We start from the raw sequence: 26,400 nt of genomic DNA on the forward strand, positions 1-26,400 counted from the left end.
TCGAGTAAAACAACTGTTCAAAATTTCCTACAGTGTTAAGGGGACATCTAAAAGGACAAGAGGGGGGGGGGTGCTGGTTGCCCCTCGATCCCTTTTCAACATCCCCTCCCCATGCCTTTCTTGTTTTAACTTAGTGCTCTTAGCTGTTCCTTAGATGTTGCTGTTGTGCCCTTTTGACAACCGTCCTGCATATATTGTCTTTTCATTTTGTTTGACATCCCTCTAAGCATTTTCTAAATTTTTTACCTTAATAACCTTAGCCTTTATGGAGACCCGGGATCAAACACGCCCTTCTCCCTTTCCCAATAGCCAACCTGATATAGAAAGAATGGGCAACTTGTATAGTTTACAGCACGTTCCCCAGGGGCTGAGGTGGTCGTCATCTCTGAAGACGTAGTTATTTGACTTTTCGACGATTTTGAACAAAATGGCTATCCCAAAATTTCAATCGGATGTCTTTGCGAGGAGGAAAGCAGTAGTAATGATAGTGCTGATTTCAATTGCACAAGGAATTATACAAAACCTACCAGACAAGTTTCCGGGCCAACCAGACATGTTTCTGAGCCAAGCAGAGAAGTTTCTGGGTCAACTATAAGTTTCAGGGCCTTTACGTTCCATGGCACCTTTCCAGAGCATGTACCTATGGATTTGGGGCCTTTACGTTCCTTCCTGCTATAGCAAGGCTGGTTTGGTGGGTATAATCTGGTTTGGTGGGTATAGTCTGGTTTGGTGGGTATAGTCTGGTTTAGTTTTTCAAAGAGAGTATTTGACATTTTTGCAAAAAGGGATAAGGAATTCGCAAATTGGACACTATGAACGATATTAATTAATGCTTTGAATAATAGGAGTGTGAATGATTCTAATTAGTGATTGTATGAAGGTGGATAAAAAAAAGGATTAAACTGATTAAGAGTTAAGGTAACCCCGAAGGGGTTTTTAACTCAGTTATTTTGTTATAAATTTGAAACAACATCAGTCTATGAAAATGGCTAACGACGATAGAATGACATTGTGAGTTGACCTAGCTTTACCTCTCCGATGTGTCAAATTTGGAGGGAAAATCAAAAATACTCAGAATCGAAAATAAATGGGATCTGCCTCAAGGGGAAGGCTCAGAGGCCCTTCATTCCCCCATTTCTGAGGGCAGAGGAGGGGGGAGGGGGAGGTTCAATTTTGGAGGGAAAACCAAAAATACTCAGAATCAAAAATAAACGGGATCTGCCTCTAGGGCAAGGCTCAGAGGACCTTCCTTCCCCCATTTCTGAGGGCAGGGGAGGGGAGGGGAGGGTCAATTTTGGAGGGAAAACCAAAAATGCTCAGAATCGAAAATAAATGGGATCGGCCTCAAGGCCAAGGCTCAGAGGCCCTTCGTTCCCAAATTTCTTAGGGCAGGGGAGGGGAGGGTCAATTTTGGAGGGAAAATCAAAAATACTCATAATCGAAAATAAGTGGGATCTGCCTCAAGGGGAAGGCTCAGAGGCCCTTCATTCCCCCATTTCTGAGGGCAGAGGAGGGGGGAGGGGGAGGGTCAATTTTGGAGGGAAAACCAAAAATACTCAGAATCGAAAATAAACGGGATCTGCCTCAAGGGCAAGGCTCAGAAGCCCTTCCTTTCCCCATTTATGAGGGCAGGGGAGGGGGGAGGGTCAATTTTGGAGGGAAAACCAAAAATGCTCAGAATCAAAAATAAATGGGATCTACCTCAAGGCCAAGGCTCAGAGGCCCTTCGTTCCCAAATTTCTGAGGGCAGGGATGGGGGGAGGGTCAATTTTGGAGGGAAAACCAAAAATGCTCAGAATAGAAAATAAAGGGGATCTGCCTCAAGGGCAAGGCTCAGAGTCCCCTCCTACCCCCATTTCTGAGTGCAGGGGGGAGGGGGAGTCAATTTTGGAGGGAAAACCAAAAATTCTCAGAATCGAAAATAAACGGGATCTGCCTCAAGGGGAAGGCTCAGAGGCCCCTCCGCCCTCCTTTTCTGCGGGCAGGGGGGTGGGGGAGTCAATTTTGGAGGGAACACCATAAATTATAATAATCGAAAATAAAGGGGATCTGCCTCAAGGGGAAGGCTCAGAGGCCCTTCGTTCACCCATTTCTGAGGGCAGGGGAGGGGGGAGGGTCAATTTTGGATGGGAAAACCAAAAATACTTAGAAAGTTCATTTTGAATTTCCTTCATTGAAATGCAAGACTTGGAATATTTCAGTAGTGTTTTGTTGTGCTTTACCTTGTCATAGTTACATTCTCTTAATTTTTCAAAGTTTATTTTGAATTTCTTTCGTTGAAATGCAAGAGTTGGAATATTTCAGTAGTGACTTGTTGTGCTTTACCTTGTCACAGTTACATTCTCATGATTTTTCGAAGTTCATTTTGAATTTATGTCGTGAAATGCAAGAGTTGGAATATTTCAGTAGTGGCTTGTTGTGCTTTACCTTGTCACAGTTACATTCTCTTGATTTTTCGAAGTTTATTTTGAATTTCTCTCGTAAAATGCAAGAGTTGGAATATTTCAGTAGTGACTTGTTGTGTTTTACATTGTCACAGTTACATTCTCTTGATTTTTCGAAGTTCATTTTGAATTTCTCTCGTAAAATGCAAGAGTTGGAATATTTCAGTAGTGTTTTGTTGTGATTTACCTTGCCACAGTTACATTCTGTTGATTTTCATAGTTCATTTTGAATTTCTTTCATTGAAATGCAAGAGTTGGAATATTTCAGTAGTGTTTTGTTGTGCTTTACCTTGTCACAGTTACATTCTCTTAATTTTTCAAAGTTCCTTTTGAATTTCTTTCGCGAAATGCAAGAATTGGAATATTTCAGTAGTGTCTTGTCGTGGTTTACCTTGTCACAGCTACATTCTCATGATTTTTCAAAGTTCATTTTGAATTTCTGTCGTGAAATGCAAGAGTTGGAATATTTCAGTAGTGACTTGTTGTGCTTTACCTTGTCACAGTTACATTCTCTTGATTTTTCGAAGTTCATTTTGAATTTCTGTCGTGAAATGCAAGAGTTGGAATATTTCAGTAGTGTTTTGTTGTGCTTTACCTTGTCACAGTTACATTCTATTGATTTTAATAGTTCATTTTGAATTTCTTTAATTGAAATGCAAGAGTTGGAATATTTCAGTAGTGTTTTGTTGTGCCGTACCTTGTCACAGTTACATTCTCTTAATTTTTCAAAGTTCATTTTGAATTTCTTTCGTGAAAGGCAAGAATTGGAATATTTCAATAGTGTCTTGTAGTGGTTTACTTTGTCACAGCTACATTCTCATGATTTTTCAAAGTTCATTTTGAATTTCTGTCGTGAAATGCAAGAGTTGGAACATTTCAGTAGTGACTTGTTGTGCTTTACCTTGTCAAAGTTACATTCTCATGATATTTCGAAGTTCATTTTGGATTTTTTTCATTGAAATGCAAGAGTTGGAATATTTCAGTATTGTTTTGTTGTGCTTTACCTTGTCACAGTTATATTCTCTTAATTTTTCAAAGTTCATTTTGAATTTCTTTCGCGAAGTGCAAGAGTTAGAATATTTCAGTAATGTCTTTGAATGGTTTACCTTGTCACAATTACATTCTCTTGATTTTTCGAAGTTCATTTTAAATTTCTTTCGTGAAATGTACGAGCTGGTATATTTCATTAGTGTGTCGTTATGATTTACCTTGTCACAGTTATATTCTGTTGATTTTCATATTTCATTTTGAATTTCTTTCATTGAAATGCAAGAGTTGGAATATGTCAGTAGGGTTTTGTTGTGCTTTACCTTATCACAGTTACATTCTCTTAATTTTTCAAATTTCATTTTGAATTTCTGTCGTGAAATGCAAGAGTTGGAATATTTCAGTAGTGACTTGTTGTGCTTTACCTTGTCACAGTTACATTCTCTTGATTTTTCGAAGTTCATTTTGAATTTCTGTCATGAAATGCAAAAGATGGATTCTGGTTCAAATCTGAAACTTTAGTCGTTTTTTTGGATCGAAAAATAAAACTATTTCTATAAAATCTGATATAAAATTGGGTTTTTTACCTTAAACTCTAGTTTTTTTTGTAAGAAAGTTATGGAAAATACAATTTGTTGGCTCAGAGGTGAAAATTAAGTCCAATTATGGATGAAAAAATAAACCATCTGTATAAAATTTTAGCTAATAAGGGTTTTTTGCATTAAACTCCAGTTTTTTGTACGAAAATTATGGAAAATACAATTCTCTGGTGCAAATCTGAAACTTTAGTCTATTTTTGGATCGAAAAATAAACTATTTCTGTAAAATCTGAGCTAATAAGGGTTTTTGACCGTAAAATCTAGTTTTTTTTGTAATAAAATTATGGAAAATACAGTTCGTTGGCTCATAGGTGAAATTTCAGTCCAGTTATGGATCAAAAAATAAACTATTTTTGTAAAGTCTGAGCTAAAAAGGGTTTTTGACCATAAACTCTAGTTTTTTGTGAGCAAATTATGGAAAATACAATTCTTGGGCTCAAATCTGAAACTTAATTCTATTTTTGGATCGAAAAATAAACTATTTCTGTAAAATCTGAGCTAATAATGGTTTTTGACCGTAAACTCTAGTTTTTGTAAGAAAATTACGGAAAATACAATTGTCTGGTTGAAATCTGAAACTCTAGTCTATTTTTGGATCGAAAAATAAAACTATTTCTATAAAATCCGAGCTAAAAAGGGATTTTTGACCGTAAACTCTAGTTTTTTGTAAGAAAGTTATGGAAAGTACAAATCTCTGGTTCAAATCTGAAACTAAAGTCTATTTTTGGTTCGAAAAATAAAACTATTTCCGTAACATCTGAGCTAAAAAGGGTTTTTGACCGTAAACTCTAGTTTTTTGTAAGAAAATTATGGAAAATACAATTCTCCGGTTCAAATCTGAAACTTAAGTCTATTTTTGGATCGAAAAATAAAACCATTTCTATAGAATCTGAGTTAATAGATTTTTAGACCGTAAACTCTAGTTTTTTGTAAGAAAATTATGGAAAATACAATTCATTGGCTCATAGGTGAAAATCGAGTCCAGTTATGGATCGAAAAATAAATTATTTCTGTAAAATCTGAGCTAATAAGGGTTTTTGGCCGTAAACTCTAGTTTTTTATAAGAAAATTATGGAAAATACAATTCCCTGGTTCAAATATGAAACTTAAGTCTATTTTTGGATCGAAAAATTAAACTATTTCTGTAAAATCTGAGCTAATAAGGGTTTTCGACCGTAAAATCTAGTTTCTTGTAAGAAAATTATGGAAAATACAATTCTCTAGTTCAAATGTGAAACTTAAGTCCAGTTTTGGATACTCATAATGATGAGGACTGATGATTCTAATTCAATATTTTTTCCATAAAAACAGACTATTTTGTTTTTTAAACTTCGAAATTATTCAACTTTATTTATTTTTTATCTTTTTTTGTACGTATCTTAAAATGACAAAATATGCCTACGGCTCTAACAATTGTACTCTATTATTGGTCAGAGATACGATATGGCGTTCCTATTGGTATTCTATGATCCAGTTATTGATACATCCAAGTCTATTGCATGTTTTAAATCAGTATTTTTTACGCCGTGTAACGATAAACCCATAAGTCATATCTTAAAAAAAAAGTGAAGATGAAGAATTTTAATAAAGTGTGTTCACATAACAAGGTTATTGTAGCATTGAATGCCGACAAGGAGAAGTATTTAAACTATGAAACAAGTACAAGTGGTAGCACTATTGGAAATGTATGCATGCATTGTCATGACAGTAAGAAATTAAATTTCTTTGGAATACCGAAAAAAGTCAACTCTTATGTTGGTGGTTATGCGAGATTGAGATCTCCAGCTTGGATTAATATAGTCAAACTAGTTTGACTAGTTTGACTAGTTTGAACCAGAGAATATAAACAAAAGTGTGAAAACCGCTTTTTTAGCTCGGATTTTATAGAAATAGTTTTATTTTTCGATCCAAAAATAGACTAGAGTTTCAGATTTCAACCAGACAATTGTATTTTCCATAATTTTCTTACAAAAAACTAGAGTTTACGGTCAAAAACCCTTATTAGCTCAGATTTTACAGAAATAATTTATTTTTCGATCCAAAAATAGAATTAAGTTTCAGATTTTTAGCCAGAGAATTGTATTTTCCATAATTTGCTCACAAAAAACTAGAGTTTACGGGCAAAAACCCTTATTAGCTCAGATTTTACAGAAATAGTTTATTTTTCGATCCATAACTGGACTTAATTTTCACCTATGAGCCAACGAATTGTGTTTTCCATAATTTTCTTACAAAAAAAAACTATAGATTACAGTCAAAAACCACTATTAGCTCAGATTTTACAGAAATAGTTTATTTTTCGATCCAAAAATAGACTAAAGTTTCAGATTTGCACCAGAGAATTGTATTCTCCATAATTTTCGTACAAAAAACTAGAGTTTACTGCTAAAAACCCCTATTAGCTCAGATTTTGTAGAGATTGTTTATTTTTCGATCCATAACTGGACTTAATTTTCACCTCTGAGCCAACGAATTGTATTTTCCATAATTTTCTTACAAAAAAAACTAGAGTTTACGGTCAAAAACCCATTTTTAGCTCAGATTTTATAGAAAGAGTTTTATTTTTCGATCCAAAAAACGACTAAAGTTTCAGATTTGAACCAGAATCCATCTTTTGCATTTCATGACAGAAATTCAAAATGAACTTCGAAAAATCAAGAGAAAGTAACTGTGACAAGGTAAAGCACAACAAGTCACTACTGAAATATTCCAACTCTTGCATTTCACGACATAAATTCAAAATGAAATTTTAAAAATTGAGAAAATGTAACTGTGACAAGGTAAAGAAAAAAAACACACTACTGAAACATTCCAACTCTTGAATTTCAAAGAATGAAATTCAAAATGAATTATGAAAAACAACAGAATGTAACTGTGACAAGGTAAAGCACAACAAAGCACTACTGAAATATTCCAACTCTTGCATTTCACAACAGGAATTCAAAATGAACTTCGAAAAATCATGAGAATGTAACTTTGACAAGGTAAAGCACAACAAGTCACTACTGAAATATTCCAACTCATGCATTTCAATGAAAGAAATCCAAAATGAACTATGAAAATCAACAGAATGTAACTGTGACAAAATAAAGCACAACAAAACACTACTGAAATATTCCAACTCTTGCATTTCACGACAGAAATTCAAAATGAACTTCAAAAAATCAAGAGAATGTAACTGTGACAAGGTAAAACACAACAAGTCACTACTGAAATATTCTAACTCTTGCATTTCAACGAAAGAAATCCAAAATGAACTTTGAACAATTATGAGAATGTAGCTGTGACAAGGTAAACCATGACAAGACACTACTGATATATTCCAATTCTTGCACTTTGCGAAAGAAATTCAAAATGAACTTTGAAAAATTAAGAGAATGTAACTGTGACAAGGTAAAACACAACAAAACACTACTGAAATATTCCAACTCTTGCATTTCAATGAAAGAAATCTAAAATGAACTATGAAAATCAACAGAATGTAACTCTGACAAGGTAAAGCACAACAAAACACTACTGAAATATTCCAACTCTTGCATTTCACGAGAGAAATTCAAAATGAACTTCGAAAAATCAAGAGAATGTAACTGTGACAAGGTAAAGCACAACAAGTCACTACTGAAATATTCCAACTCTTGCATTTAACGACAGAAATTCAAAATGAACTTCGAAAAATCCAGAGAATGTAACTGTGACAAGGTAAAGCACAACAAGTCACTACTGAAATATTCCAACTCTTGCATTTCACGACAGAAATTCAAAATGAACTTTGAAAAATTATGTAGCTGTTACAAGGTAAACCACGACAAGACACTACTGAAATATTCCAATTCTTGCATTTCACGAAAGAAATTCAAAATGAACTTTGAAAAATTAAGAGAATGTAACTGTGACAAGGTAAAGCACAACAAAATACTAGTGAAATATTCCAACTCTTGCATTTCAATGAAAGAAATTCAAAATAAGCTATGAAAATCAATAGAATGTAACTGTGACAATGTAAAGCACAACAAAACACTACTGAAATATTCCAACTCTTGCATTTCACGACAGAAATTCAAAATGAACTTTGAAAAATCATGAGAATGTAGCTGTGACAAGGTAAACCACGACAAGACACTACTGAAATTAACCAATTCTTGCACTTCGCGAAATAAATTCAAAATGAACTTTCAAAAATTAAGAGAATGTAACTGTGACAAGGTAAAGCACAACAAAACACTACTGAAATATTCCAACTCTTGCATTTCAATGAAAGAAATTCAAAATGAACTATGAAAATCAACAGAATGTAACTGTGACAAGGTAAAGCACAACAAAACAATACTGAAATATTCCAACTCTTGCATTTTACGAGAGAAATTCAAAATGAACTTCGAAAAATCAAGAGAATGTAACTGTGACAAGGTGAAGCACAACAAGTCACTACTGAAATATTCCAACTCTTGCATTTTACGACAGTAATTAAAAATTAACATAGAAAAATCAAGAGAATGTAATTGTGACAAGGTACAGCACAACAAGTCACTACTGAAATATTCCAACTCTTGCATTTCACGACAGAAATTCAAAATGAACTTTGAAAAATCATGAGAATGTAGCTGTGACAAGGTAAACCTCGACAAGACGCTACTGAAATATTCCAACTCTTGCATTTCAACGAAAGAAATTCAAAATGAACTTTGAAAAATTAAGAGAATGTAACTATGACAAGGTAAAGCACAACAAAACACTACTGAAATATTCCAACTCTTGCATTTCAATGAAGGAAATTCAAAATGAACTTTCTGAGTATTTTTGGTTTTCCCTTCCAAAATTGACCCTCCCCCTCCCCTGCCCTCAGAAATGGAGTGAACGAAGGGCCTCTGAGCCTTCCCGTTGAGGCAGATCCCGTTTATTTTTGATTCTGAGTATTTTTGGTTTTCCCTCCAAAATTGACTCCTCTCCCCTGCCCGCAGAAATGGGGGATCGAGAGGCCTCTGAGCCTTGCCCTTGATGAAGATTCTTTGTAGATTCGCTTATGTTCATTTTTTGTTTGCCCTCCAAAATTGTTCCGCCCCCCTCCTCTGCCCTCAGAAATGGGGGAACGAAGGGCCTCTGAGCCATGCCCTTGAGGCAGATCCCATTTCTTTTGAATTCTGAGAATTTTTGGTTTTCCCTCCAAAATTGACCCTCCCCCCCTCCCCTGCCCTCAGAAATGGGGGAATTAAGGGCCTCTGAGCCTTGCCCTTGAGGCAGATCCCGTTTATTTTTGATTCTGAGTATTTTTGGTTTTCCCTCCAAAATTGACCCTCCCCCCCTCTCCTCTGCCCTCAGAAATGGAGGAAGGAGGGGCCTCTGAGCCTTCCCCTTGAGGCAGATCCTCATTTATTTTCGATTCTGAGTATTTTTGGTTTTCCCTCCAAAATTGACTCCCCCCCTCCCCTGCCCTAAGAAATTGGGGAACTAAGGGCCTCTGGGCCTTGCCCTTGCGGCAGATCCCTTTTTTTTTCGATTCTTTGTATTTTTGTTTTTACCTCCAAAATTGACCCTCCCCCCCCCCTCCCCTGCCCTCAGAAATTGGGGAAGGAAGGGCCTCTGAGCCTTCCCCTTGAGGCAGATCCCGTTTATTTTCGATTCAGAGTATTTTTGGTTTTCCCTCCAAAATTGACCCACCCCCTCCCCCCCTCCTCTGCCCTCAGAAATGGGGGAATGAAGGGCCTTTGAGCCTTCCCCTTGAGGCAGATCCCATTTATTTTCGATTCTACGTATTTTTGATTTTCCCTCCAAAATTGACACATCGAAGAGGTAAAGCTAGGTCAACTCACAATGTCATTCTATCGTCGTTAGTCATTTTCATAGACTGATGTTGTTTCAAATTTATAACAAATTACCTGAGTTAACAACCCCTTCGGGGTTACCTTAACTGTTAATCAGTTTAATCCTTTTTTTCTCCGCCTTCATACAATCACTAATTAGAATCATTCACACTCCTATTATTCAAAACATTAATTAATATCGTTCATAGTGTCCAATTTGTGAATTCCTTATCCCTTTTTGCAAAAATGTCAAATACTCACTCTCTTTGAAAAACTAAACCAGACTATACCCACCAAATCAGACTATACCCACCAAACCAGATTATACCCACCAAACCAGTCTTGCTATAGCAGGAAGGAACGTAAAGGCCCCAAATCCATAGGTACATGCTCTGGAAAGGTGCCATGGAACGCAAAGGCCCAGAAACTTATAGTTGACCCAGAAACTTGTCTGCTTGGCCCAGAAACATGTCTGGTTGGCCCGGAAACTTGTCTGGTAGGTTTTGTATAATTCCTTGTGCAATTGAAATCAGCACTATCATTACTACTGACAGCTAAAAGGGCATGACAGGGGACTGGTTTTCAACATGCCCTGAAAGCTTAAGCTTAATACCCTCGGCCGTTCTTTAGATATTTCAGATACGCCTTTTTGTTCGACTGGATGTACGTAATATCTTTTAATTTATTTCAACATACCCCTTAACATTCTCCAAATTTTCACCTTAATATCCTTAGCGTGTTCGGAGACACACAAAATCGAACGTTCCCTCTTTTCTTAATCATAAATACCGCGTGTAAAAAAAGCGCAAAATGCATAATTTGCTATGCTTGCCCTTGGGACTGTCGGTGGCATTGTATCCCCGGGGGCAGAGTTACTAGACCCTTTGACTATTTTGAACAAATTGAAATCTGAATTTGAAATCTTTTTTTTTCAGTATTGAGGAGAGGACATCTATACAGGGCAAGGAGAAGGGGCTGGGTATCCTCCGATCACTCTTCAAAATCCCTATTAACATACCCGGAAAGTTTCAATTTAATACCCTCAGTCGTTCCTTAAATATTGCTGATACGCCCTTTTGACAACTAGCATACACATAGGGCGTTTTGATTGTGTCGATTATCCCTCTCAAATGATGTGAGGACTTATGTCATCCCCATAGGCGAAGTAATTTGACCTTTCGACTATTTTGAACATGGTAGGTATTTAAAAATTTTGATCGAAAGTTTTGGAGGGATGGCTACTAAAAAGGGCATGGGAGAGGCTGGCAGCCCAGCAATTGCTTTTCAACACCCCCTTAAACATGTTATGAAAGTTTCAACTCAATATCCTTAGCCGTTCTTAAGATATTGGAGATCCGCCTTTTTGATAAACTGGTTGCACATAGGGCCTTTTGATTTACTACTTCATCAACGGAAAATTTTGATACATTCCCCCTTTAAGATCAGATCTGCATGTAAACAATGGACAATTTACGTAATTTACAGTCCTTGTCCTGGAAAACGGGGGGGCATGACACTGCTGGAGGCGTAACTATTGGACCTTTTGACTATTTTGAAGAAAATGGCAATTTCAATATTTTGATCAGTGTTGAGGAGAGGGGTTGCATAAACATCGTAAGGAGGGGGGGTCATGTTTCCCTCCAATCCCTTCAACGTCCTCTCAGAATGCCTAAAAAAGGTTGAACTTAATACCCCCAGCAGTTCCTTAAATATTGCTGATATTCCTTCTTGGCAACCAGCAAGGATATAGTGTGTTTTGGTTATGATAAGCATGCCTCTCAACGTTTCGTTGAAGTTTTAGCTTTTTTGGAGATCAAGGATCAAACATGCCCTCTTTTTCCAATAAAAAACCTTATATTTTAACAATAGGCAACTTGTCTAGCTTACAGCCCTTGCCTTAGAGGATGGTACGTTATGAATTCTTGAAGAAAGAATTTTGTTCGTAACGTAGGAAGTGTGAAGTGACCTCGAGTTCTAAGCATAAATTTTATCTTATGTAAGCTTATGGTATGTTACGAAAGAGTCAACATAATAGCAACAAAATGAAACTTCTGAACAAAATCAATAAATTTTGAAAATGAGTTAATTTTAAATGAGTTACTTTAGAAAAGCTTATTACGCTTTAATAAAATTTAATACTTGATCGGAGTTCGAATCTCCGTTGCACATTTTAATTTTTGAGTAGGCTGTTAATGATGATAGTGATAATTTAAGACGATGCTTCTTACAGTTTTACGGATGTTTACGTTAACTTAGTGTGAAAGGACTTAAAGTGTGTATTAAATGCAACTTAACCACTTAGTGTAAAAAATTTCGCACGCAGTGTGAAAACCGCTCAATTAATGACTAAGTTTTCATTCTTCAGTATATAGTTTGCAGATAGCTGGCGCCAAGTTACTTCTGCTCTTCCTAAGACTTCTGTTGGGATGTCATTATATATTTCTGGAAAAAAAGATTATGTTAATTTTAATGTAAATAATAGAAACGAGAAAAAATTCAAAATAGGTTAAAGACAGACGCCAAAAATGTGACAGAGAATGAACGGTATCATTTTTTCCAAGAGTAATCTTGAAATAGTGTAAAGAATAGGAACAAAAAAGACTTAAATACAGGAAACAAGTATTATACTACAAGTAAATCTCACAGAAAGAATTATATTTGTCTAGGTATTTTGTGTGTCAAAATTTTCAAATATATTTATAAAAAATAAAAATCAAGTTTTTTATTTTACAAAAAGGTAAAACCAAGAAAATAAGCGCAAAATGCAGAGGAACATACTACAAATGAATGAAACTGAAAGATCCTCATATATACAAATAGTTTTATAGTTAAAATTTCCGGAGAAAAGGAAGGAAAATCAAATTTTCTGAATACAAAGAATAGAAACAAGAAAAAGAGAAAAGCACAAAATATAAATAAATGATAGGGAACGAAATATGATTAATCTAAGTAGCTTTTGGTGTGACAATTTTTAGATATTTCTGGAAAAGAAAGGAAATCCATTTTTTCCTTTTTGGTGTAAAAATTTTCAGAAAAATATTTTTAAATAAGAAGCTTAAGGTACAATTGGTACAATACATTAAGGTACAATTATACAATTGGATTCATTAACCTCAGATCTAACCATTCATCGAGCCAGAATTATTATATTACTTAGAATTTTTTGTGGAGAAAGATCTAACCTTCATTAAAAAATAGGAAAATTATACTTTTTTCAAAAAATTTTAACTAATGTTCAACATATTTGCAATTTAAAAACCAATGTGCACCAAATTTCAAAAATGTAGTTCAGTAGATCAATAGAGCTGAGTCTCCACAATGGAATAATAGTAAAACTACTGGCTTTTGGTGGTATAGTAAAATCGTAGGGGAGCAGGAAAATAAAATATCAAAAAGTACACTGGGAACATAAAACTTAAGTTTTTTAAATACAAAGAGTAGAAAACATAAAATAAGCGCAAATATAAGAAGGAGAAGAATATGCTACAAAAAATAACATAAGGGGAATTCTATGTATACTCAAGAGATTTGGTCATGAATTTTTCTGAAAAAAAAAGATTTTTACCGCAAAGGATAGGAGCAATAACGTAAATGTAGAAGGAGAAGATGCAGAAGGAGAAAGAAGTACAACAAAATTATAATTTTTTTGAGCTTTACAATATTACAAATTAGTTGAAACATGCGATTTCTAACTCCCTCTTAGAAATTTTCCCACGACATTTTTAGTATTTCCAAACAGGACAGAACTGTACCAATACAACTATACGAGGAGAAGGGGGGAGCATTGTTTAGGTACAAACAAAAGATAAGAGACTAATAGCTGTTGAAAAAATAGGACACAGTACTTTTAGAAACAAAGGGGTACAAGGAAATTGAGCTTCAGTACTCTTCCAGGAGATATTACGAAAGAAAACAAAGATGACATTGCAAATACCATCGAAGACTGCATTGCCTTTCCGTCATATAAACAACAAAAAGGCTAATGTAATGAGTAAATTTGAAAGAAGTCAATTGTAGATGAAAACTAATTGAATATTTCTACTCATTTCCAATAGTCGTCGTTAGCAAACGAAAAAGTAGAATAAAAATAGAATTTAACTTCAGATGAAAACGAGAAAACTAAAAGTAAAACCGTCAATGAAACAGTCCTAACATTATTACTTTAAGCAAGTTATGCTAAGATTGACAAACAAAAGAATTCATTCACACAAGATCATATTGGGACCAAGCTCCTAAAGCGATTCTTTCTGTTTTTAAAGCAAGTCTTGTTGGTGCTTTAAATAATGGTTCGTTGGGACTTGTTATTGATTTTTTTAATTTTTTTTTTTTGTAAAATATATTAGGTCGCTTTTAACAAAATTTGTCTTTAACGTTTAATACGTTATTCGCCCAATATTCTCCCAATCTCTATCTAAAGATGTATTATAATTTAACCTAAGTTTGATTTCAATTGTCTCTTGGACAGTTTGTTTAATACCTAGGTCATTGTTAATGAGAATATTGTCTTCAAAAGTATTGAATGACTAGTGTGTTTGGAAATATGGTTTCTCAGAACTGAATCAAAAGAAATAGAATTTTCTAAATGGCAGTATATGAATCTTCAGATCGAAATTCGAAGTCAATGGTAATTTAAATATTGAAAGCAAAATTAGAAAGACATTTGGCTCAATAATGCGGCTTTGTGGACCAGCCTGAAGTAATCGCCCATCGCCTTTGCCATCGCCCTATGTTCAGTGTTGCCAAACTTTGAAGAAAACATCCCTCGCCGATCGCCCAATCTTTGAAATTGATTACAGTGTTGCCAAATTTAGTCTCCTTTAACCTAAAGGACTATTAAAAGTACTTTAACACAATTGACTCACAGCAGAGAAGATTCTAAGGGGTCAGACACTACTTTTTGGGACTAAACCTTATCTGCTTGACTAGTAGCTCATTTTAAAGCCCATTTTTTGCTGATTCATAGTATATACGTCTTACCGCGTTTAAAATTCTTGAATTCAGTTTAGTTCCAAAATAAAGTTTTTTCTAAGAAATTCAAAATCCTTGTCTTACAAAAAAACGGGCGATGGCCTTGCTTTGGCTTATTATGTCCTATACAGTGTTTTAATGAAGTGAAAAACAATTTACCATAACATTTAGCATTTCCTTCATTGCTACAGCTCTTTGTGACTTTTTTATTTAAACAGGGCGATTTTCTTATCGCCCTAGTCTTAAAATTCCAGCCATAAGGTCAAATAATGAGAAAAAGTTTCCTATTCTTCTCAAAACGTGGATTGCTATCATCAGAGGGATGAGACGTTTCAAATGAGCTGTCAATCGCCACAAATCAGAGCACAATCACAATTGACTCACAGCAGAGGAGATTCTAAGGGGTCAGACACTACTTTTTGGGACTAAACCTTATCTCCTTAACTAGCAGCCCATTTCAAAGGCAAGTTTTCTCTGATTCATAATATATACGTCTTACCGTGTTTAAAAGTCTTGAATTCAATTTAGTTCCCAAATAAAGTTTTTCTAAGAAATTCAAAATCCTTGTCTTACAAAAAATTACAAACAAGCGGGCGATGGCCTTGCTTTGGCTTATTATGTCCTATACAGTGTTTTTATGAAGTGAAAAATAATTTAACATAACATTACCATAACCTTTAGTATTTCGTTCATTGCTACAACTCTTTGTGACTTTTTCATTTAACCAGGGCGATTTTCTTATCGCCCTAGTCTTAAAATTCCAGCCATAAGGTCAAAGAATGAGAAAAAAGGTTCCTATTCTTCTCAAAGCGTATATTGTTATCATCAGCCGAATGAGGCGTTTCAAATGAGCTGTCACTCGCAACAAATCGGAGCACAATCACAATGGACTCACAGCAGAAGAGATTCTAAAGGGTCAGACACTACTATTTGGAACTAAACTTTATCTGCTTGACTAGTAGCTCAATGTAAAGGCCTTTTTTCTTAGATTTATTATTTCTCTGTCTTACTGTGCTGAAAATTCTTGATTTCAATTTTTTATCCAAATTGAGTTTCTCTAAGAAAATTAAAACCCTTATCTTACAAAGAAGCGGGCGATCGTGTCGCTTTGGTTTATTATGCCCTATACAGTGTTTTTATGAAGTGAAAAACAATTTACCATAACATTACCATAACATTTAGTATTTCCTTCATTGCTACAACTCTTTGTGACTTTTTTATTTAACCAGGGCGATTTTCTTATCACCCTAGTCTTAAAATTCTAGCCATAAGGTCAAAGAATGATAAAAAGGTTCCTATTCTTCTCAAAACGTGGATTGCTATCATAAGACAGAAGAGACGTTTCAAATGAGCTGTCACACGCCACAAATCGGAGCACAATCACAATTGACTCACAGTAGAGGAGATTCTAAGGGGTCAGAAACTACTTTATATGAACAATCCGTATCTGCTTGATTATTAGCTCATTTCAAAGCACATTTTTCGCTTATTCATAATTTATATGTTTTACTGAGTCTGAAAGTATTGAATTAAGTTTAGTTCCTTAACAAATTTTTTTATGAAATTCAAAATCCTTGTCTTACAAAAATACAAAAAAGCGGGCGATGGCCTTGCTTTGGCTTATTATGTCCTATACAGTGTTTTTATGAAGTGAAAAACAAGTTACCATAACACTACCATAGCATTTAGTATTTCCTTCATTGCTACAACTCTTTGTTACTTTTTTATTTAACCAGGGCGATTTTTTTATCGCCCTAGTCTTAAAATTCTAGCCACAAGGTCAAAAAAGGAGGAAAAGGTTCCTATTCTTCTCAAAACGTGGAGTGCTATCATCAGGTGGATGAGACGTTTCAAATGAGCTTGTCAATCGCCACTAATCGGAGCAAAATCACAATTGACTCGTAGCAGAGTAGATTCTAAGGAGTCAAATACTACTTTTTGGGCGTAAGCCTTATATGACTGACTAGTAGCTCATTTTGAAGTCCATTTTTCTCTGATTCATAATATATACGTCTTACCGCGTTTAAAAGTCTTGAACTCAATTTAGTTCCCAAATAAAGTTTTTTTTAAGGAATTCAAAATCCTTGTCTTACAAAAAATTACAAAAAAGCGGGCGATGGCCTGGCTTTGGCTTATTATGTCCTATACAGTATTTTTATGAAGTGAAAAACGATGTACCATAACATTACCATAACCTTTAGTATTTCGTTCATTGCTACAACTCTTTGTGACTATTTTATTTAACCAGGGTGATTTACTTATGGTCCTAGTCTTGCAATTCCAGCCATAAGGTTAAAGAATGAGAAAAAAGTTTTTATTCTTCTTAAAACGTGTAGTGCTATCATTAGACAGATGAGACGTTTCAAGTGAGATCTTAATCACCAAAAGTAGGAGCATAATCACAATTGACTCACAACAGAGGAGATTCTAAGGGGTCAGACACTACTTTTTTGGACTAAACCTTATCTGCTTTACTATAGCTCATTTAAAAGCCCATTTTTCTCTGATTCATAATATATACGTCTTACTGCGTTTAAAATTCTTGAATTCAATTCATTTCCCAAATGAAGTTTTTTTAAGAAATTCAAAATCCTTGTCTTACAAAAAAGCGGGCGATGGCCTTGCTTTGGCTTGTTATGTCCTATACAGTGTTTTTACGAAGAGAAAAACAATAGGCCCTAGATAATGTGAGATTAATCGTATAGGAGGAAACTACCCCTTCCTTATCCCCGTCTCTACCTCAAGGTCATAGAAATTTTGGAGGGTACTCATTCGATCCTGAATCAATGTTACATAGCAATTTTCTTTCACTAAGTTGTTTGTTTTTTTCAAAACGCGTTATAACATTTGGTTACTTTGGGCTGTGGTTCGCTTTTTACTTTGTTGTAGCTAGCGCTGCAACCATGACTCCTGTTTTTGTTATTGCGATTTTTCAGTCGTAATACTGCAAGCCATAATGTGAGATTAATCATATAGGAGGAAAACTGCCCCTTCCTTATCCCCATCTCCACCTCAAGGTCACAGAAACTTTGGAGGGTGCTCATTCGATCAGAAAATGAGAGTCATTTTATTATAAGTGGAGGTAAAATTCTACTTTAGCTACTTTTGGCTATCTTTGAAAGGGGTTAGACTAGGAAAAAGAAACTGTCAGGGTTGGGTCTACAGGCTAAAGTGTGCCCCGGGAAGGGATTATGAAGTACCTGCCTCCACTCCTTCTCCTTCTAGAGGATCCCGACGTTTGATGACCTTTAAAAACCTGCGTGTTATAATACTAAAACCTTGCGAAATAGATGTTCTGCTTAAATGAGGTACAACAAAAGTGTTTTCACCTTAACAACTTTAATCAATCCCAATTTATGAGGTTTTAAAGATATGCAAAAACATATCCTAAATTTGAAAAAAAAACATTTTAAGGCTTAAAATTCTAGTCTAGTAACAAAAATTTTTTTTTCGGTACTAACGCCAGTAAAAAGAAACTGATAACTGAAAATTAAGGCTAAATGCTGTTTTGTCAAAATTTCTATTTTAAGAGGTCAAACTAGACCCGTCATATAGGCAAATTTCAGGATCCTCGAGAGGGAGAAGGAGTGGAGGTAGGTACTTCAAAATTGTGGTCGGCATTCACCCCCCCCCGGAGAATACCCGCCTCGCCCCCCCCCCCAGAAAATACCCCCAGGCAATACCTCCCCCTCTGCGGAAAACCCCCCGTGGAAAATAAGGCTTTCCAAATTTGAGAATTTTATTTAAGTTTTTTTTTCCGGGGGGGGCAGGAATTTTGGTACGTGTGTATTATGCACCACTCGCAAAAGTTTTTGTCGTTCTCGAGTAAAAATCGAAAACAAACCTGTTTTTCCGTAGGTTTTTTTCAGCTTAGCGTGAGATAACACAAAGAGAAGTGACAAAATAAATGAGACATATATAATTTGTGCTATATCTGTGCACATAAGGGGGGTGGGGGGTGGTAAAGTGTTTGGGCAGTTCCAAGTCAGAAAACGATTCTTTCTAGGTATGGTCACAAACAAATTACAGAAGAATAGCGAGGTATCTGGAAAATTGGTTAGCTAAAAAATAAAAATGAAAAAAGAATCCCAGTATAAAGTATATGTGATGTTTGATTTAAGCGTTTTTTGAAAGTGTTAAGTTTTTTTTTTCAATGACCTTTTTTCCAAATATTAAGTACTATTATTAGGTTAGTGTATTATTTCATTCAAGCATTTTATGATGATTTCTGATCAAAGTTTATGTTATTTTTCCTTTTCATTTATGTTATTTTATTGTTTTCATAGCCGTATCTTTGGCTTTAAAATACACTTTTCTATCTATCTATCTAATATGCAGAATACTTGTACCAAACACATTTTGCATGAAGACCCGCTATACTTTAACCCCCCCCCCTAATATGTAAATATATAGCCCAAATTTATTTCTAAAGTAACGAAGAAACTAACGAAAAAACTGGTGTGTTCTCGAATATTACACAGCGTAAACTTGAGTGTCCGGCGCAAAATACACAAGTACCAAAATTCCTCCCCCCTACGGAAAGATAAAAAACTTAAAGTCAAACAAAATTCTCAAATTTGGGAAGCCTTATTTTCCACGGGGGGGGGGGTATTTACTGTGGGGGTATTTCCCGGGGGTAAACGCCTAGAACCCTTCAAAATTCCTTCCCGGGACATACTTTAGCCTGTAGACCCTTCCCTGAAAGTTTCATATTCCTAAACCTGACCCTTACAAAAAAGCCAAGGATAAAAACAAGAATATTTATTTAGAAATCAAAAGTATGTACTTAGCCTCCCAAAAATAAGCCAATCTATACCGCTTTTTATAGTCTTACAGGAGATGTGATATCGATAACTTTTAGTATACAATTAAAATTATCTTAAAACTTAGACATAAAAATGATAATTTTAAAGTCATTGAACAGCATATAAAATAATGCTATACCCATGGTTTCAAACAGGATTGCTTTTCTGAATAACTGTCCCCCTACCTCTAAAATTACTAGCTCAAGAAAACGAATGGATATTGATATGGAGCAACAAAAAGAGGAAGAAAAGGAAAAGCAATTCCCAAAAATGGATACTGTAAAAGAGGTCTGGAAGAAAAAAGCAATAAAAAAAATATAAATAGCCCTAAATATTATGATCCGTCCCCTAATCTTTGTCTTCCACCGGAATAAATCATATCTGCTGAAAAATTCAACAGAAGAAACATAAAATTAGCTAAAAAAGTACTTTCGAAAAATGAACAATTGGACAACTTCCAAGACTTTAGGAGCACGTATTCAAAGTATTCTTCGGGTCACAGCGATTCAATTGTTTTAGGAAGAGTGTCAGTGGGGGGGAAGGAAAACAATTTGGCAAACATTTCAATAGGTGAACTGGCGTCAATAATAGGACAGGCTTGGCTAAGCGATCAGATTATGGAGGTCTATATAATGAATAGAATAAAGGAAAGAAATCTAGGCCATAGTGTCGTTCTTCAAGGAGCACCACTTGTAAACAAGATCTTATTACAACTCAAGGATCCAGGTTATTTGATTCCTGCCAAAATTTCGTTTGGTTAACGAGTTTGGTGTGCACTGGACGCTTATTTTCATTGATAGTCTGAGCAGGAGTTACTTTTTTTTTTACCCTTTACAGGGTGAAGACAAATATTTGGGCAAATTTTCAAACGTTTTCCTTTATAAGCGCTCCGATTTAAAAATTTTGCCCTAAAAATTCAAAAAACAAGAAGATGGTTTCAATTGCGGGTTGATGTGCCTTCAATTTATAGATTTTCTTTCCAACTCGATAGATTTGGAGTATGAAGATCTACTCAACGATCTCTACTTAAATTTCAGAGACGAGGAAAATATAATCGAAAATTTGGCAGATGACGAAAGTAACAATACAATGCAAGCCCAAATCTCTGCAGAAATTTTAAAAGCCTTAGACTTATCATTGACCAATATTCGTAGGATCTGTAAAATGTTACCTGTAATATATCAGTCAAATTCTGATTCGTCGGATTCAGATTATGCAACAGATTGTATTGGATGTAATAAAAATGAAGACCATTGGTTCCACACTGATTGTTTCTTTGAAACGTTTAAAATCGTACAACAGGGAAAATCAAGCTGTCGAATTTGTAAAATATTATAGCTTTAGAAAGAAATAAATTTAACAGTCCTGTAAATAATATTCAATAATATCTTTCCAAATTAAAAATAATGAATGACTTGAATCCAATACACGAACTGAGTCAGATAAAATAGTTGAATCAAATGACATTCATAGTTTTGCATAGCTTATAAATGTGTGCATAATAGCGCCAATTTGGCCATAGACTCAATTATTCCGAAGTACCTAGAGGAAACTTTAGAGTTGGTGAATAAGTTTGGGTTCAAGTATAGCTGCAAGATTATATTAGTACGAGCGATGTATTTTGCTGAAGAAAATTGGTACCATAACTTGTTTATAGCGATTTATCAGTGATATGCTTAAGAGCTTAACTATACAAGCTAATTACCAAAAAAATCTAAAAAAAAGGCTCACTAAAGGGAAGTGTTGGATACTCAACTGTTGCACAAGTTTTGTATATCTAAAATTCAGGGGTAAACCAAATATTCCTTTTTAATGTAAAGTGAATGGTTGTGGGACAAACTAAATTGTGACCAAGATGAAGAACAAAAAAATCTTGATATTGGCTAAACTTCATTGCCTATTGTATATTAAAACATTCGGGTGAACTAAAAATAAAAAAAACAAATTAGTGCTAGATGCCAATCTGTTTTCCTTAATGAAGTTTAATTATTTTTTTCTGTGTTTCACGTAGGCTGCCTCGTATTTTCATCAAAAACGAGTGAAAATAGAGCATGATCTCTACATACTGTTTTAGAATAAAAAAAAGATAAGAGAATAACTTGGATTTTATAGAACTCGGAAGTCTTGAAAAAAGTAGTGTGTCATTGTTCTTTAAACTTAAAATAATCTAGTCAAATAAAAATTTGCATCTACAAATCTGTGTTATAAACTTGTATATTTTCATTTTGTGTCATTTTGTGTTTTATATTCCTCGTTTATATTTTTTTTTTTTCACAAAAAAGTGAATGATGGAAGATAGTTTAAGCGACCTTAAGTTTAAAAATTTCTAAATTATAACGTCGTTGAGTGGAGGAGGTGCCGCAGCCAGTCTCTGCAGTTAAATCTGTAAGAGTATATAATAAAAAAAAGATGCTACGCGGGAAAAGTGAAAAGCTAAAATGACAGTAGTACCATCATTCGGCTTTTTTTTTATTATAATTGAGTTGGGAGGGGACACTGAAATTATCTTTCCCCGGGTACTACCAATGCTGGAAATGATTATGCTTGAAACAACGTGGAAGGCTTACACACTTCTCCAGAAACTAGTCTAATAATTCCATAAAATCACAGTGTTTCATAATCACACTGAAAATTAAATGCTGAAAAAGCATAAAAAACTAGTAAGTATTAATTTTTAATACAACTTAATGTCGGCTGAGGTAGAGGTATATGCAAAAGCCTAGCATTCTAGTGAAAGGGTGACAGTAATCATATTTCAGGTTAATTTGACTTATTTTATGTATAATCAATTTCCTGACTTTTATGCCAACAAATCTTTTGTTTTGACGAATTTTTACTTCCTTTATTTTCCTAATTTCAGGCATCTTTTGCTGCATAAGGCTATTGAAAATCCTCTGTTAAGGAATTCAAAAATATCCACTGAAACGAGCAATTAATGAGGAGCAAAGAGAATTCATCGAAGCCCAACATATTCAAAGCCAAAGTTGAAGAAACAAATGAAGACGAATGCTTTGCTATTGTTCAAGCTTGGTTCAAGCTATTGTTCAAGCTTGGATTAGGTTCAATTGATAATTGAACTTAAGCCATTTATGTTTTGTTAATAAATCATGAAGAAATTTTTCCATTTTTCTACATTTTATTCATAATAAACGATTCCTTTAAGAACCAATTGCAGTCGCTCCACAGTAAACTAGGGAATATAAGAAAAATAAATTGTTAAATTAGAAAATCAGAAAGACATTTAACAATGGAGAACAAATTGAATTATATGATAAATTTACGGGGCAATTATTTATTTGAGTTGTTGGTCTTCTTTGCTGGATATCAAGGCCGTACCCAGAGGGGGGGGGGGTCAGGAGGGTTTGACACCCTCCCCCCCTCCCCCCAATGTTTGTCTGACTCGTAAAGACGTAACAAAAATGGATATAAACAAATTTTGTATGCGTTTTTTGATGTAATCTTACTTCTTTTTTTTGTATGCGTATAAGAGAAAAGGGCTAGAGTCATAATTTCACAACGATACTCTTGAAAAATAATGGTTATTTCAACGTGCAGAAAGGGTCGTTGATTTTTCAATGCGAAGTAATTTTATAAATCTTGAAGACTTTAGCGTAAAGAGCGAGATTTGGGGAGGGGGTAGACCCCATCCTCACTATTTTAAGGTTTAATTTTGTTCCTAACTTTCACATCAAAAAATTATTTTTATTTAAGACTTTTCTATAATTCTTTGCTAAATTAAAACGGTATATAGCGCATAACCAGTCAAACTTTTAATTGAGCATTTTTGAGAAGTCCAATAATCATGAGCTAATTGTGGTTGAGCTCCGATTTGTGGCGAGTGACAGGTCATTTGAAATGTCTCATCGGTCTGATGAAAGCACTCCATGTTTTGAGAAGAATAGGAACCTTTTTCTCATTCTTTGACCTTATGGCTGGAATTTTAAGACTAGAGCGATAAGAAAATCGCCCTGGTTAAATGAAAAAGTCCCAAAGAGTTGTAGCAATGAAGGAAATATTGAATTTTATGGTAATGTTATGGTAAATTGTTTTTCATTTCATAAAAAAACTGTATAGGACATAATAAGCCAAAGCAACGCCATCGCCCGCTTTTTTGTAAGACAAGGATTTTGAATTTCATAAAAAAAAAATTTGTTTGGGAACTAAATTGAATTCAAGACTTTTAAACACGGTAAGACATATATATTATGAATCAGCGAAAAATGGGCTTTAAAATGAGCTACCAGTAAAGCAGATAAGGTTTAGTCCCAGAAAGTAGTGTCTGACACCTTAGAATCTCCTCTGCTTTGAGTCAATTGGGATTGTGCTCCGATTTGTGACGAGTGACAGCTCATTTGAAACGTCTTATCCGTCTGATGATAGCACTCCACGTTTTGAGAAGAATAGGAACCTTTTTCTCATTCTTTGACCTTATGGCTGGAATTTTAAGACTAGGGCGATAAGAAAATCGTCCTGGTTAAATGAAAAAGTCACAAAGAGTTGTAGCAATGAAGGAAATATTGAATTTTATGGTAATGTTATGATAAATTGTTTTTCATTTCATAAAAACACTGTATAGGACATAATAAACCAAAGCAAGACAAAGCAACGCCATCGCCTGCTTTTTTGTAAGACAAGGATTTTGAATTTCATAAAAAAGACTTTATTTGGGAACTAAATTGAATTCGAGACTTTTAAACGCGATAAGACGTATATATTAAGAATCAGCGAAAAATGGGCTTTAAAATGAGCTACTATTCAAGCAGATAAGATTTAGTCCCAAAAAGTAGTGTCTGACCCCTTATAATCTCCTCTGCTGTGAGTCAATTGTGATTTTGCTCCGATTTGTTGCGAGTGACAGCTCATTTGAAACGTCTCATCTGTCTGATGATAGCACTCCACGTTTTGAGAATAATAGGAACCTTTTTCTCATTATTTAACCTTATGGCTGGAATTTCGAGACTAATATTATAAGAAAATCACCCGTGTCAAATGAAAAAGTCACAAAGTGTTGTAGCAATAAAGCAAATATTGAATATTTGGTAATGTTGTTGTAGATTGTTTTTTTCTTCAGAAAATAAATGTATATAGCACAATAAACAAAAGCAAGCAAAGCAACACCATCACCCACTTTTTTGTAAGACAAGGATTTTGAATTTCATAAAAAAACTTTATTTGGGAACTAAATTGAACTCAAGACTTTTAAACGCGGTAAGACGCATATATTTTGAATCAGCAAACAAAGGGCTTTAAAATGAACCACTAGTCAAGCAGATAAGGTTTAGTCCCGAAAAGTAGGGTCTGACCCTTTAGAATCTCCTCTGCTGTGAGTCAATTGTGATTGTGATCCGATTTGTGGCGATTGACAGCTCATTTGAAACGTCTCATCCGTCTGATGATAGCACTCCACGTTTTGAGAAGAATAGGAACCTTTTTCTCATTCTTTGACCTTATAGATTAAATTTTAAGACTAGAGCGATAAGAAAATCGCCCTGGTTAAATGAAAAAGTCACAAAGAACTGTAGCAACGAAGAAATATTGAAGTTTATGATAAATTCAAGAAAGTATTGTTTTTCACTCAATAAAAGTACTGTATAGAGCACAATAGGCCAAAGCAAGGTAAAGCATCGCCATCGCCCACTTTTTAGTAAGACAAGGATTTTGAATTTCATAAAAAAAAACCTTTATTTGGGAACTAAATTGAATTAAAGACTTATAAACGCAATAAGACGTACATATTATGAAACAACGAAAAATGGGCTTTAAAATGAGCTACTGGTCAAGCAGATAAGGTTTAGTCCTAAAAAGTAGTGTCTGACCCCTTAGAATCACCTCTGCTGTGAGTTAATTTTGATTTTGCTCTAATCTATGATAACCGACAGCTTGTTTAAAACGTCTCATCCGTTTGATGATAGTTATCTTTTTTTTGACAAGAATAGGAACATTTTTCGCATTCCTGGAACATATGGCTGAAATTTTAGGACAAGTGCGATAAGAAAATTACCCCGGTTAGATAAAAAAGTCACAAAGAGTTGTAGCAATGAAGGAAATATTGAATTTTATGGTAATATTATGCTAAATTGTTTTTCATTTCATAAAAACACTGTATAGGACATAATAAGCCAAAGAAAGGCATAGCAACGCCATCGCCCGCTTTTTTGTAAGACAAGGATTTTGAATTTCATAAAAAAAAATTATTTGGGAACTAAATTGAATTCAAGACTTTTAAACGCGGTAAGACGTATATATTATGAATCAGCGGAAAATAGGCTTTAAAATGAGCTACTAGTCAAGCAGATAAGATTTAGTCCCAAAAAGGAGTGTCTGACCCCTTAGAATCTCCTCTGCTGTGAGTCAATTGTGATTTTGCTCCTATTTGTGGAGAGTGACTGCTCCTTTGAAACGTCTCATCTGTCTCATGATAGCACTCCACGTTTTGAGAAGAGTAGGGACACTTTTCTCATTCCTTCACCTTATGGCTGAAATTTCAAGACTAGGGCGATAAGAAAATTACCCTGGTTAAATGAAAAAGTCACAATGAGTTGTACCAATGAAGGGAATGTTGAATGTTAGGGTAATGTTATTGTAAATTTGGTTTCACTTTATAAAAGCACTGAAAAGGACACAATAAGCCAAAACAAAGCAAAGCAACGCCTTCACCCGCTTTTTGTAAGACAAGAATTTTGAATTTCATAAAAGAAAGCTTTATTTGGGAACTAAATTGGATTCAAGACTTTTGAACGCGGTAAGACGTATATATTATGAATCAGTGACAAATGGGCTTGAAAATGAACTACTAGTC

The 26,400-nt window shown here is 34.7% G+C and overlaps 1 protein-coding gene across 1 annotated transcript in view; it reads left to right on the forward strand.

Moving 5' to 3' along the window:
• Positions 1-22,760, forward strand: part of LOC148951656 (E3 ubiquitin-protein ligase COP1-like) — an 82,754-nt gene extending 59,994 nt beyond the window's left edge. Inside the window, exon 2 of the transcript XR_016141921.1 lies at positions 22,462-22,760. The gene's annotated coding sequence lies outside the window, so the exon portion shown is untranslated. The remainder of the gene's footprint in view (positions 1-22,461) is intronic.
• The last annotated feature ends 3,640 nt before the right edge of the window (positions 22,761-26,400 follow it).

This window comes from Artemia sp. Qi Xiang Cuo, chromosome 6 (assembly GCF_049724085.1).
Source record: "Artemia sp. Qi Xiang Cuo chromosome 6, ASM4972408v1, whole genome shotgun sequence".
Taxonomy (NCBI): domain Eukaryota; kingdom Metazoa; phylum Arthropoda; class Branchiopoda; order Anostraca; family Artemiidae; genus Artemia; species Artemia sp. Qi Xiang Cuo.